The sequence below is a fragment of the Leucoraja erinacea genome, chromosome 10, assembly GCF_028641065.1.
Source record: "Leucoraja erinacea ecotype New England chromosome 10, Leri_hhj_1, whole genome shotgun sequence".
Taxonomy (NCBI): Eukaryota; Metazoa; Chordata; class Chondrichthyes; order Rajiformes; family Rajidae; genus Leucoraja; species Leucoraja erinaceus.
Genome location: NC_073386.1, coordinates 27,119,204 through 27,133,995, shown reverse-complemented (window position 1 = coordinate 27,133,995; position 14,792 = coordinate 27,119,204). Strand labels below are relative to the sequence as shown.

The following is a 14,792-nucleotide window of genomic DNA, read 5'->3' as shown; positions in this document are numbered from 1 at the left end:
CATGAAAGATGGCCTGAAACCTGAATCATACATTTTTAAAAAGAGCACTTAAATATCTTGAAAAGGTGCACGAAGCATGCAACAAATATATTGCTCAATAGCTCTGTTGTCATCGGAAACATTTGTTCGGACAATTTTTGTGCAAAAACTTATTTCAGGCACCTTTCTGTAGCAATGTTACAAAAAATATTGAGATTTTAAAAATCAAGTCTGCAATTTATGCCATCAGATAAAGCATAAAAAGAAGTTTAATTTGACACCTAATTGACATTCATATCTTCAGTATTAAAAACGTTATGGCTATTTTCATACTCAGAAATTAGCATCTTGTTCCCTATTGCTTTTCCATTGACTTAACACAAAAGCTGTGATCGAGGACAAAAGCCCATTACTTTCTTAAAAATTAAGAGAACTGAAAGAAATTTTCAGTTATTATAGAGTGAAGCATTCTGAAACAATTATGAAAGAATCTTACTTGGATGACCTGAAATTAAAGCATATAATTAGTTAGTTACCCAATTGTAGCTAATTACAAAATTCAATTACTAGATCTAAACATCTATCCATTTCTTAAGAAAATATTAACATTTTTAAATAGCCTAAGTGTCCAAATAACATTCACACAAGAATTCACAATATAACATGATTTTAAAATCTCATTGTCATGGATTTATAGGCCAAATGGAAGGAATTTAATGTTTAATACCTGTAAATTAATGGCCTTTAAATCATCTTGCGAGTGGGTTTTTGTGGAATGCGTTCAATTGGAATGTTGCGGTTGTGGTGAATTTAAACCCCATATCGGCAGGGAAAATACTGCCGGTTCGTATTTGGACTAAATCACCGTTTCGCAACGTAAAATGTGGATTAAAGGCATCTTAAGAAACACTTTGATACATAAAATAAACGGCTTTCCTTTACCTGTCCCGTACATGAAATCCGTCCCCGTTGTCGGCGTTGACGGCTTTAGAAGCTGATTTTTAAATTACTCCAGCGATGAACTTGTCGGGCGATTAAAAAAAAATAAATTCACAGAACGGTCATCGGAACAATTCTTCAGCAAAAGCTTGCACTCCAACAAAAGTAACATACCTATTTCTGATAGAGGATCAAGACAGGCCATCCACTTCACTGAAAACTAAGTTAAGGGCCTGTCCCACTGTACGAGGTAATTCAAGAGTTCTCCCAAGTTTTCCCCTGATTCAAACTCGGAGAATGTCCGTAGCTGGTCCGTAGGAGTTCGTGGATGTCTCGTAGCAGCTCGTACGAGTAATGGTAGGCACTCGGGAAATCCGGTAAACTCGTGAAGTATTTTCAACACCGTGAAAAATGTCCACGAGTAAAAAAATACTTGTGATGAAAATTTTTTTTAACTTTTTACTCATTTTCATTATTTCTTGATTACCACGTTCTTTATATCCAATGTTACAAAGACACAAACAATACTAGGCTAATCTTTCATGCACAAAATATGCTTGTAGCTAATATTACACAAAAAACTTACAATGCCATCAGTTTATCATTAAACAACAAATAGAGCAACATGCTGCATCTTCACTATAGCAAAAAGGAAATATCCAGTGGCATGACTAAAACATAAGAGAATTATGGAAGGTACACAAAAAAGCTGGAGAAACTCAGCGGGTGCAGCAGCATCTATGGAGCGAAGGAAATAGGCAACGTTTCGGGCCGAAACCCTTCTTCAGAGAATTATGGATTTTTTTTTCTTAAAATGACCATTCACTGCATATTTTAAATACAAATAATATACAATACTTGTAATGTCTGTAGGCTTATGTAAGTTGCTGATCGCTAAGACAGAAATAAGGAAAGTTCCACAGCCAGTCAACAAACTTTGCTTAGTCTTACAACACCATATCAAAAGTCATATCTGGTACACACATTATTTAAATTTATTTGTACATGATTGCTTCTATTCAAAGTTTAAAAGAAAACCCTACAAAGCATCAACTGTGCATATAATTATATCAGCAGTTGACTATATATGCAAAAATATACAATTATCAAACTAGGGCATACATACAGTTATTTTTTAATTAACTAGACATAAATTTGCTTGTTCAAATCTTAAAGCAACAAGTAAAGCATAACACTTCCAAGCATTTGACAATCCCATAAATCATTTGTACAAATAAGATGTATACATTATTAATTTCATACCCCATCCTATAATTGTTCCTTTAACTATGCAGATACATTAATTATATGGTATAACATACAAAATATCAAAGATACCACGGACTAATACTTGTTAACAACTATAGTAGCTACAATTAAAGATTGTTTTCAGTATATTATAAAATGGCACAAACTCAACAGTAACATTTCCTAATTAAAATTATTCTTTGATTTTCTGGATTATTTCCAATAGTTGCACTGCAGCCATAACTGTTTTCAGCTTCTTTTAGAGCACTTGGCACTGCATATAGAGGGCATTAATATTTCTGGAGATAGGGTAATGGCTTGGGATATTCTGAATCATTCAATATCCTTCACATCACAAACAAGGCATATGGCTCATTCTGAGTTTGATTCAGCCACTTCATAACTCAGTGAAAACAAAACTTTAATAGATACCAACCAACTCTCTAACTGCTAATTGCACATACAGGAAAAATGTAAATCTCTAAAGACACTGAGTTAAAATGTCCCTTTAAGATCTTAAGATATTGGGACTTCCAGTGGCGCCATGGAGTAGGAAGCAGGCACCCGTTTTAGCTCCGCTCCTGAAATGCGCTAAAACGTACTAAAACGCCTGAAAAGAAAAACGGGACCGATTTAAAAATACCTACCGGCAGATACCCGATGTCGCGTTAATGACGTCATCAGAAATCGCCACACACCGACGGGATACCGGTATTTTTAAATGAAAAAATGGACTTTACCAACTCCACCTCAGACAAGACAAAGAACCAGACTGCTGATCGTTCAAGAATTAGAGAAAACAACCCCTGAAGAATCTGAGGAGGAATCTGAAGGAGAAGGACTTATTGCTACTATGGAAGAAAATATAAAAGAACAAGAACAATCTTTAAGACAAGCTATGGCAAAGAACTTTGGTGATATTCTGACTAATCAGCTGACTACTCGGCTGGGAAAGTTAGAAACAAGAATGGATGTCTGGAATAAGGAAATTTGTGGAAAAATTGATATTCTACATGATCGCATTGAAGAGGTAAATACTGTTTTGCAAGAATAAATCAAATGGGTTAAAGAAGATCTCAGCAAAAAGAATGAAGGAAGACCTAGACCATGTTTCTGGGCAACTGGCCAGAATGACCGACAAATGCCTAGATCTTGAAGCCTGGTCCAGACGCCAAAACTTAAGAATTGTTGGAGTGAAAGAAGGGAAGGAAAGTGGAAAAGACCCTCAGGTTTTCACTGCCATCTTACTTCAACAGGTATTTAATATGCCTGAGAGACCTAAAGTTGATGTAGCACATCGAGTCCAGATTGCCCGATCAGGAATTGGAGCTCCACCAAGACAGATTATCCTGAAATTAAACAGCATAGCAGTTCTTGAAGACATCATGAAGAAAGTGACAATCGGAAAAAACCTGATGTTTGAAGGAGAAAACATAAGATTCTTCAGAGATTATCCAGCAGAGGTGGTCAAGAAACGAGCCCTTTTCACAAAGACTCATCTGATTCTTAGACACATTCCAGACCTGAGATATGGAATCATGTATCCCGCCAAACTAAGGGTCACATATGAAGGCTCGGAGTGTTTCTTTATTGACCCAGAAGCCGCATTCAAATATGCGCAGGACTTAAAAAAAGACCGTAAAAGATAAGTAGAATGCCACGGCTCTGTTTGATTAGCAGGGCTACTGAATTCTCACTGAACCCGTTGGCTAAACCGCATGTTTAATGTACATCTTTTATATATATTTATAAGAGGTAGTTTGATAGAATATGTTTTTTTACATAAAAAGATATATAAAAGTTGCAAATAAGATAGTCGACAAACTCGCACGTGCTCATGTCTAGACAGTCTTATCATTGATAGATTGTAATGTAAGCGGATAGCCCTCGTGTTTATTAAGAGAATGTTCAAGACTTTTGAATTACGTAGCATAGAAAACAATTTAAATCGATGGTAACGTAATAATCTACTAACAAATTTTATAAATAACTCTATCATTAACACATAAAAAACTAACAATCGTACTAAATCGTTTACTTTAACCTAAAACCTAATGTTAACACCTAATACAAACCAGTTCCTCTTTAAAGCTAATACTAGATTTATGACCTCTAGCCAATGGTCATTGTATCGGTTTATATCTAAAATATGTATAATATCTATCCGAGGGAGGAGGGGGGAGGGGGGTTGGAGCTTCCAGTAACTGCCAGGCCAAAGCGAGAGAGAGGCGACGGTGCTTGGAGATGGGAGGAGTGAGTGAGCGAGAGAGAGAGAGAGACTCGTTGGCAGGCAGGCTGGAGATTTCAATTAACCCCTTCAGGCCAGATGTTTTCGACCGAGTATGTGTTTAATATACGAATACCAATAATTATGAAATGTTGTTAATTAAAATTGGGTATTTAAATAGTAAATACCCACTTAGACCTAGTTAAGAAATGTAATCCTCTGAGAGAAAATTACTCACAGTCTTCGACCCTGTTTAATACAGAATTATTAATAAGCAAATAACTTTTTTTTATAATTTAAATACGGTATTTAAATAGTAAATACCTACTTAGACCAAGCTATAAGATGAACTACTTACAGTACATGTTCTGGGGTTTTTTTCTGTGCATATAATATTCTGTTCTGGCCTGTTTTTTTATTTTCTATAATATTAGTTTGTAAGGGGTGGAGCTAAATGAGATTTACACCTATGGAAGCTCATATAAATTTTCCCACCAGTGGGTGGTCACACACAGTATACTCAAATACTGCTTTTTTTTAATCATCTATGTCATTTAGCACCTTTTTTGCTTTTTTTCATAGGGCACTTTTCTTTGGGATATACCATCAGAGTTCTGAAATTGGGATCACCCACCCAACACCCAGAAGGTTGAGTTATTGTGTTGCACGATCTGAAACACGGGAATCCATGCAAGCTATAATGCAAGATGACCCTCTGCCCTCTGAAGAAAACTGGAGGAATTACTTTGGGTAGCTGGAATATTAGGGGTTCTAACGAACCAATTAAAAGGGGTAAGGTTCTTGCCCAATTAAAATCAATTAATGCTGATATAATATTTTTACAGGAAATGAACCTTAAAGATCACGCTCAGACCAGGCTGAAGGCTAACTGGATCGGTCAAATACATCACTCCTCTTATCTCTCCAAATCTAGAGGCACTGTAATTATAATCCGTAAGGGAATACCATTTAAACATAAAACACCATAGCAGACAAAGATGGTAGGTACGTCATAGTTTCTGGGGAGATATACTCTACCCCACTCACTATGGTAAGTATCTATGCTACTAACTTTGACAACCCACAATTTTTTAAATAACATTTTGAATATAATTTCAGACTCCACCCAGCAAAACCTGATAATTGGGGGAGATTTCAATTGGATCAATATGGATCCATTCAGTTTTGGATCAATACTTGGATAAATCTTCACAACAAAAGAGATATAATACAAAATCAAAATCCAGCGAACTCTTAAATACGTATATATGAAATACATATATAACAGACGTATGGAGGATTGCAAACCCATCCGGAAGAGAATACTCTTTCTACTCATCAGTACATAAAACCTATACACGTATTGACTATTTTCTAGTGGACACTAAATTAATACCTTTCACAATTAATCCCAAATACCATAATAATACTATTTCCGATCACTCCCCGCAAACCTTCTCCTTAAAACTAGAAGGAATGTTTAATAAAAAATCGTTCTGGAGGTTTAACCCTCAAATACTAAATAATCCAGATTGTTGTAAATATTTAAAACAACAGATGGAACTCTTTTTTGAGCAATGATACCCCAGGTATTTCGCCCTTGTTATTATGGGAATATTTTAAGGCCTTTATTAGAGTTTCTATCATTTCATATCAAGCATATCAAAACAAAAAGAATAGGATGGAACAATTGCAATTAGAAGAACAGTTCAGACAACTTGACTTAGAAAAAACGATAGATCCGACTATAGATAAACATAAGATAGCAGTGTTAAATTTTAAGCTAAATCAAATTCTATCTGCAAGAGTTATCAGATTATTTCAAATTACTAAACAGGAAATTTTTGAATTTGGCGACAAACCACACAAACTTCTAGCACACCAGTTGAGAAAAGTTGAAAAGATCCAAACTATCCAAAAAATCAAATCAGATAAAGGTGAATTGTTAACACTTCCAAAAGACATTAATGAAAGATTTGCCAAATTTTATCAAAATTTATTTTACATCCAAAACATCAACAGAAAGGAGAAAAATTACAAACTTTCTTGATAGCTGTAAACTTCCAACACTTAATCCGCTGGAACAAGAGGAATTAGGAGCACAGATTTCAATTAAAGAAATAGAAGAGACAATCAATTCATTGAAGAACAGCAAAACATCAGGACCAGTGGGGTTTAGTAACAAATTTTATAAAAGATTTTATGAGGTAATTTCCCCGCGTTTGTACAACCTTTATCCATACGCATTTAAAGAACAGACATTACCACAAACACTAGCTGAATCAACTATCACACTTATACACAAAAAAGATAAAGATCTGGAAGACCCGGGATCATACAGAGCAATTGCCCTATTAAATACATATCAGAAAATATTAGCGAAAACATTGGCAAGAATATTAAGTAAATACGTTAATGAATTAATACACTCGGATCAAACAGGGTTTATATCCAAGAGACATTCATTTAATAATTTGAGATGCTTTTTTAACATAATGTACTCATACATAACTAATAAAGACTTATTAATTATTTCATTAGATGCAGAAAAATCATTTGACCAAGTAGAATGGAAATATCTTTTTACAGTATTGCAAAAATTTCAGTTGGGAGAAAATTTTATCTCATGGATATATGATAAGCCGACTGCCAGAATACTGGCTAACCATATACTCTCTCCTAAATTTCAGTTATCAAGGGGCAATAGACAGGGATGTGCATTATCACCCCTGTTATTTGCCCTTGCGATTGAACCTCTAGCGGAAAGTATAACATCCGAACATTCAAATAGTCCAATAATAAAATATCATTATATGCAAATGATGTATTATTATATTTCACCAACTCCCAAGTTAGCATTCCAAATATATTAAATCTTATAGAGGAATTCGGCTCCTTTTTAGGATATAGAATAAACTGGAACAAAAGTGAAATTATGCCAATAAAACCTCAAGAGCCGACACAACTTCCAAAATTCCCTTTCAGAATTGCTACGGAAAAATTCAAATATCTGGGTATTCAGGTAACCAGAAAATATACCTCTCTATTCAACGTAAACTTCCCTGCTTGAGTTACTAAATTAAACGCTCTTATTCAATTCTGGAAAACACTCCCGATGTCTCTAATAGGCAGAATAAATGCTATAAAGATGATCTTCCTCCCACAAATCCTGTATTTATTCCATTCAATACCGATATATCTTCATAATTTTTTTTTCAAAAACTTGATTCTCTGATTATTTGGGATTATAAAACGCATAGAATTCATAAACGGCATCTATGTAAACCCAAAGAAACTGGTGGATTGGCTCTCCCCAACTTCTTATACTATTACTGGGCAACAAATATTAAAAATGTAATCTACTGGCTGGACAATACAGGCCAACAGGTAGATTGATTAATAATGGAGAGAGAGGATTGTTCACCTTTTAATATAGGCGTGATTCTTCTTTCTCCTATAAATTTGAAGAACACATTATATAATAAGAATCCAATTATTCACAGCACTCTACGAATCTGGTGACAAGTGAAATCAACTTTTAAACTAAGAAATTTATCTCTACTTTCACCAATTACCAATAACCCTTTGTTCAAGCCATCTATTATAGATAAAATGTTTACATATTGGGAAATCAAATACTAGGAATCAAAAACTAGGAGATCTTTATGAGATGGGAACTCTTCTCTCATTTCAAGAATTACAGTCGAAATATCACCTGAAAGGTAATCAATATTTCAGATATCTTCAAATGCAAGACTATCTGAAAACATATACCCAAGACTACCAAACTTTGCTGCCAGACATACTAGACGAATGTATGAATAGAACTTCGGAGTCAAACAAGTTAACATCATACAACCATATAACAATTACAGCACGGAAACAGGCCATCTCGGCCCTACAAGTCCGTGACGAACAATTATTTTCCCTTAGTCCCACCTGCCTGCACTCATACCATAATCCTCCATTCCCTTCTCATCCATATGCCTATCCAATTTATTTTTAAATGATACCAATGAACCTGCCTCCACCACTTCCACTGGGAGCTCATTCCACACCGCCACCACTCTCTGCGTAAAGAAGTTCCCCCTCATATTACCCCTAAACTTCTGTCCCTTAATTCTGAAGTCATGTCCCCTTTTTCTGAAGTCATGTCCTCTTGTTTGAATCTTCCCTATTCTCAAAGGGAAAAGCTTGTCCACATCAACTCTGTCTATCCCTCTCATCATTTTAAAGACCTCTATCAAGTCCCCCCCTTAACCTTCTGCGCTCCAGAGAATAAAGATCTAACTTATTCAACCTTTCTCTGTAACTTAGTTGTTGAAACCCAGGCAACATTCTAGTAAATCTCCTCTGTACTCACTCTAAAATCATATTGTATAACACCCTTTTAAATATAGAAATCCCATCGTCAGAAGCAATTAGAAGAGCCTGGGAAGAGGAACTAGGCCTAAAAATTCTAAAAGACAGATGGGAAGAAAACCTTTTATATATACACAATTGTTCGATTAACGTTAGACATTCGTTAATTCAATTTAAAATACTGCATAGACTCTACTATTCAAAGTCTAAACTGAATAAGATCCTATTTCCAAATGTATCTCCTACTTGTGATAAATGTCTCCTTCAGGAAGCAACTATAACACATTCCTTCGCCTTTTGCATAAAATTACATAATTTTTGGAGAGGTATTTTTGAAATTCTCTCAAAAACACTAAAAACAAAATTGGACCCCGACACGGAATTGATTATTCTAGGTACGTCAGAAGCCTGCTTTGAGCTATCATTATTTCAAACACGTTTCCTCAATTATGGACTGATAACGGCGAAAAAAACGAATACGCAAATTTTGGAAACATATATCTGTCCTTACTCTTAAAATGTGGATTACAAACATGTCTGAGACGCTACATCTTGAAAATATTAGACTTGTCTTAGCAGAAAAACCAGAGCATTTTTTGAAGACATGGACACCATTCATTGATTTATTACAAGGATAGTATGGTACAACACAATTTTGGAGTTACTGTAAATCTAATTACGGTTTGGGTGATGGGTGGGGAGGGATGCGAGGCAGGTATGTCATCACTTTTTTTTCTTTCTGTTTTTGTCTTTTTATTTCTCTATGCCTTCCTTATTTCTTTTACTTAGTCACTCTTTGGCTACACCACTTTGGTAGTCCAGGGGTTCTATCCTTGCACATTCCACTTTTTCTCTCTCTTGCTTTTTCTCTTATTTTCTCTTAACTAAAGCTAAAAGTCAAAATTGAAGCTGTCCAATAACTGTATTATGTCATATGCCGAGGTGATAGTTTTGTACACTTACTTCTAATAAATTTTAACATAAAATAAATAAAATAAATAAATAAAAAGATCTTAAGATATTGATGAGTTTACCAGTGCCACAAAATGCTAGTTTACATGTTGTGGCACTGGTAAACTCATCAATACCTCATATATCTTTGGTACTTCTGTGTGTATTAATATCACCACCATCTTAGCGCACATGGACACATTCCTTATTATGTCCTCTGCTTGACTTTGAAGATATTGGTTGCTCTCAGGAAAATTTGCACTTTTTCCAAATACCAAACAAATAGTTAAAACAGCTCATATTGCTAATGCTGCCTGACATATCCACAACCTCAACTGTTTGCCATTGCTACAGCACACCTCTCTTTGGATTTGTTTAGCATTCAAGACACCTTCCATTGAAGGAAATGATGCTGTGTTATTCACTCAAGCTGCAACATCCCATCTTCATCACCAATTGGATCATTTTGTGTTAGTGTGCAGTACACAAATAACAAACATGGAAACACCAACATAATGGAGGGTCAACACCCAGCTAACAAAATGCATCCAAAGTCATACCATATAGTATACACAGTTCTCAAAGGTCCACTCTCTTTCATTGATACTGCAGTGCTTAATTTACTCAAGGATGTCTATAAAAATGAATTAAATTAATTTTAAGCTTCAAATATTTTTTTAATGATATTCTTTCTTAAATTTATAATATTTTGCAACTCTCAACTATAGGTAATGAGGTAATTATTTTTAAAATATCCTTTAAAATAAATTACATGTGGTCTTTTCATCTGAAATAAATAAAAATAAACTGCCAAAATAATTTGTTTTGAACTCTAGTTAAGCTCTAATTTCTTCAGATAGTTGTACTGGTTGAAACTTACCTGGCTATCTAGTCGTAATTCTTTCTAGTTCTAAGTTTACTGTCTTGTTAAATTGATAAATTTACAAATGTTCTAATATAAGAGCGTCTTTAGCATAAGCTTTCATCTGGTTTGTTCTAAAAAAAATTTTAAAGCCTCCAAAGGCAGACATGAGAAAGAATATCAACTTTTTGAAAAACTTCAGCAATTCATAAAATTTGATGACAATAAAATTATAATGCTATTGAAATTGATACCATGTAAGGAACACCAAATAGAGATGTGAATGGTAAAAGAGCAAAGAAACCTTATAATATTTTCACTTTGTGTATGATGATATGTGACATAAGAAAGAAAAGTTGAAAATCATTAGCTCCACCCCTCAAAGCAACTTGTCATTATTTCCTTACAACATGAACATGGTAATTTCAGCTCAATACCGATTCATCAATCCCAATCCTCTATTTTTCCCTGTTGCCTATTCTCCCAAAGGAAAGAGCAACTCAATCTTGGACATTAGATTAAGGTGTGTGAGCACTGCTCGTACACGTACACATTCAGACTGAGTTCAAAGTCATTGTGGACTCCTTGACTGAAGCATACAAGGGTACAGCCTTCATATTTAACATCTAGAAGGAAATAATCTCCCAGCACTGACCCCACAACTCAACAATGTTCTGAGTGGATTGATGTGTTTTGATGTGGATCTGGATTAAGTGATAGCAGTGGTGTGCACAAGATTTTATAGCACTTCTCAATATTGATTCTTGGGCAATGCCCTTGCAAATGTCCCACACATTTTCAATCTTTCTTCCATGTGGGACCATGTCAAAGGTTTTACCACATTAATTGCAAATTAATCAGGCTGGATCTCCCACGAACAAATCTGTGCTGCCGTTCCAAATATAGATTAATTCCATCCCAAAATATCTTCCCATAATTTCCCAACCATTGATGCAAGACTAACATTCTCTGGCTCCATGCAGAGATTGCCTTTCAGTTCCTAATGGGCCGCAATCTTTCTCTGAAATATTTCAGTAACAAGTACAAGTTGAGGTTAATTGGAAAGTGTGATAGTAGGAATCACATAATATCTGTATAAACCAACTACTGTAATTGTACACAACTTGAAAATGGCATAAACATCTTTGAAATTAGCAAAGTTTGTCCACATGTGTCCAAATTGTTAACTATTGTTGATGGCATCCTACACCTGTAATTTTAAACTATCAGTAAAAATTTCAAAGTTCTTTAAGCTGTGATGTTTTCATCAGTTGGGAAAAGATAAATTTACTCCCCTTTGTTAATATATCAAGTACACACCTGTTGCATTTGCGAAGGTTCACTGCTGAGCAGCTTGCTCCATCCCCTTAGCATTTTGCAAATAATCTAAAGAAGTAAAATGCAAGTATTTTCACTGCCTGTGGCATGGCACTGTGGCCAAATTCAGAAGGATGCAGAAGTGTGCAACCACAGCTTTGACAATTGGAGCCTATAGAAAGTCTGCTCCTTAGGCAAATGAGAAAAACCATGACTGCACACATTGTGAAGTTAGTGCAGTTACCGATGAACATGCTTAATCTGTAACTGCCTTCTTTGCCACTATGTATTCATCACACACTTTCTATTGAAACTCTTTTTTTCTTTCACAGATCACAGTTGTGGGAGGCACTCTTTATTTCCCTCCAAAGAATGTTTTACAAACCATTATTTATATCATAACATGCAAGTATCCTTGTGTACCTAGCAGTGTTTGTTCTTTTAACTAATATTACCAATGTAAGATTAACAATGTAATATCAAATCAGCTATCTATCTATCTATCTATCTATCTATCTATCTATCTATCTATCTATCTATCTATCTATCTATCTATCTATCTATCTATTAATATATAAAAGTCTCGTGCCATCCGACCGGCTGCCGTCCGGGTGCCTTTCTGCCTTTTGATTCGTTGACGGCTGCTCCTTCCTATCAGCTTCCAACACACTTTGAAACAAAGTTGCAAGACAGGAACACTCTGAACTTTTCACTGCTGCAGCAGACAGGGTAGGTGCAATTGGAATTTTTTTTTAATCCACTGCTGAGGGAGGCAGGGGAGTGCTGGAATCTTACTTTTGGGAACGGCTTCAGTTCCGTTGGAGGAGACGGGTGTATAGTGGAATATTGGGTTGGGGGATCACACCATTGGGGGAGCAGACCCAACGGGTCTGCACTTGGTCTAGTTATTATATAAAACTGTGTGCCTGCCGTCCGTCCGTCCGGCTTCCGGCTGCCTTTCTTCGTTTTGATTCGTTCCATCGTGTGATGTCACAGTGCCCAATGTTCACATATGTCCAATGGATCCATTTACATATGCCTTTGCAGGAGCCCCAGCCCATGGTGAACGTTCCATTGTGTGATGTCACAATGCCCAATGCTCAAAGACATTCTTGCCATAGAGGGAGTACAGAGAAGATTCACCAGACTGATTACTGAGATGTCAGGACTTTCATATGAAGAAAGACCGGATAGACTCGGCTTGTACTCGCTAGATTTTAGAAGATTGAGGGGGGATCTTATAGAAACCGATGTTGGGGAAGTCTAGAACAAGGGGTCACAGTTTAAGGATAAGGGGGAAATCTTCTAGGACCGAGATGAGAAAAACATTTTACACACAGAGAGTGGTGAATCTCTGGAATTCACTGCCACAGAAGGTAGTTGAGACCTGTTAATTGGCTATATTTAAGAGGGAGTTAGATGTGGCCCTTGTGGCTAAAGGGATCAGGGGGTGTGGAGAGAAGGCAGGTACGGGATACTGAGTTGGATGATCAGCCATGATCATATTGAATGGCGGTGCAGGCTCGAAGGGCCGAATGCCCTACTCCTGCACCTGATTTCTATGTTTCTAAGTTTCCCTCTTCTCACCCTCTCCCTCTCCCACCCGTCGCTCTCTCCCCCACCCCCCTTCACTCTCTACCCTATCCCCTTTCCTCTATCCTCCCGCCCCCTTCCCCCTACCCCTCTGTCCCTCTTCCACCCACTCCCCCTACCCCTCATTCCCACTCTTCCACTTCTCTCCCTCACCCCACCCCTTTTCCTCTCCCCCACCCCTCTCTCTCCCCCTCCCTTCCCCCTCCTTCCCCTCTCCACCCCCACCCCCTTCCCCCTACCCCTCTGACCCCTCCCCACTCTTCCACCTCTCCCCTCTCCCACCATCCCTCCCCACTCTTTCCCCCCTCTCTCCCCCCACCTCTCTCCCCCTCCCTCCACACTCTTCCCCCTCCCTCCACACTCTTACCCCTCCCTCCTTCTCTCTCGTCCCCATCCCTCCCCCCCACATCTCTTTCCCCTCCCCATCCCTCTCTCCTCCCTCTCTTCCACTTCACTTCTCTCCCCCTTCCCCCTCCACTCTCCCTCCCCCACTCTTTCCCCCTCTCTCCACCCACCCCTCTCCCCTTCCCCCTCCCTCCTCCCCTCCCCCTCCCCTCCCTCCCCACCCCCCCCACCCACATTTCTCTCCCCATCCCCCTCTCTCACCCCCTACCCTGCTCTCCTTTCCCTCCCAAATCTGTCCCATTTCCTCCTCCTCCTCTCCCCTCCCTCCCCTCTTCTCACCCCCCCTCCCCCCACCTGTTTGTTTGGGGGGGTGGTTAATGTGAGTGTGATGCCTCAGCCCCCCCCCCGCAAACGCCGTTGGGGAAACAGACCCAACGGGTCTGCACTTGGTCTAGTATATACATTTAAAACTCTGTGTGTGTGAGTGTGTGTGCGCGTGTGCGCGCGTGTGCGCGCGCGCGTGTGTGTGTGTGTGTGTGTGTGTGTGTGTGTGTGTGTGTGTGTGGGTGTGTGTGTGTGTGTCATTTTGCCTTTGAAGCATATCTCCTCGAAAACCAGATGCAAAAACGCGGAAATGTTTACATATTTCGGTAGGGATTTAACTTATGCTTTCAGAAATCCACTCCACTCTAAATTCGGTAATTTCTTTCCCCCGATTTTGAATAAAGTTGTTCACAAAACTCACTTTTAAAAAAAATAATCGTCGCTGCTGACGTCATGCCCACCAATCGAGGCCCACCTGCTTCCTGGCCCCGCCCCCCCACCGCTGTGGGTTAATGCAGCTGCTGTCAACGTGCATGCACAGTTTTTCATGAGGTACGTTCGCCCACCCACCCCCCCGTTCTTCAAAAGGTGCACAAAGATCGAGAAAGTTCTGCAGAACAAAGATCCTCTCCTCTCTCTCTCTCT

General features: G+C 37.9%; 1 protein-coding gene across 1 annotated transcript in view; it reads right to left on the bottom strand.

The window, feature by feature from the left end:
* Positions 1-14,792, bottom strand: part of agbl4 (AGBL carboxypeptidase 4) — a 440,437-nt gene that overhangs the window by 298,145 nt on the left and 127,500 nt on the right. The window lies entirely within an intron of this gene.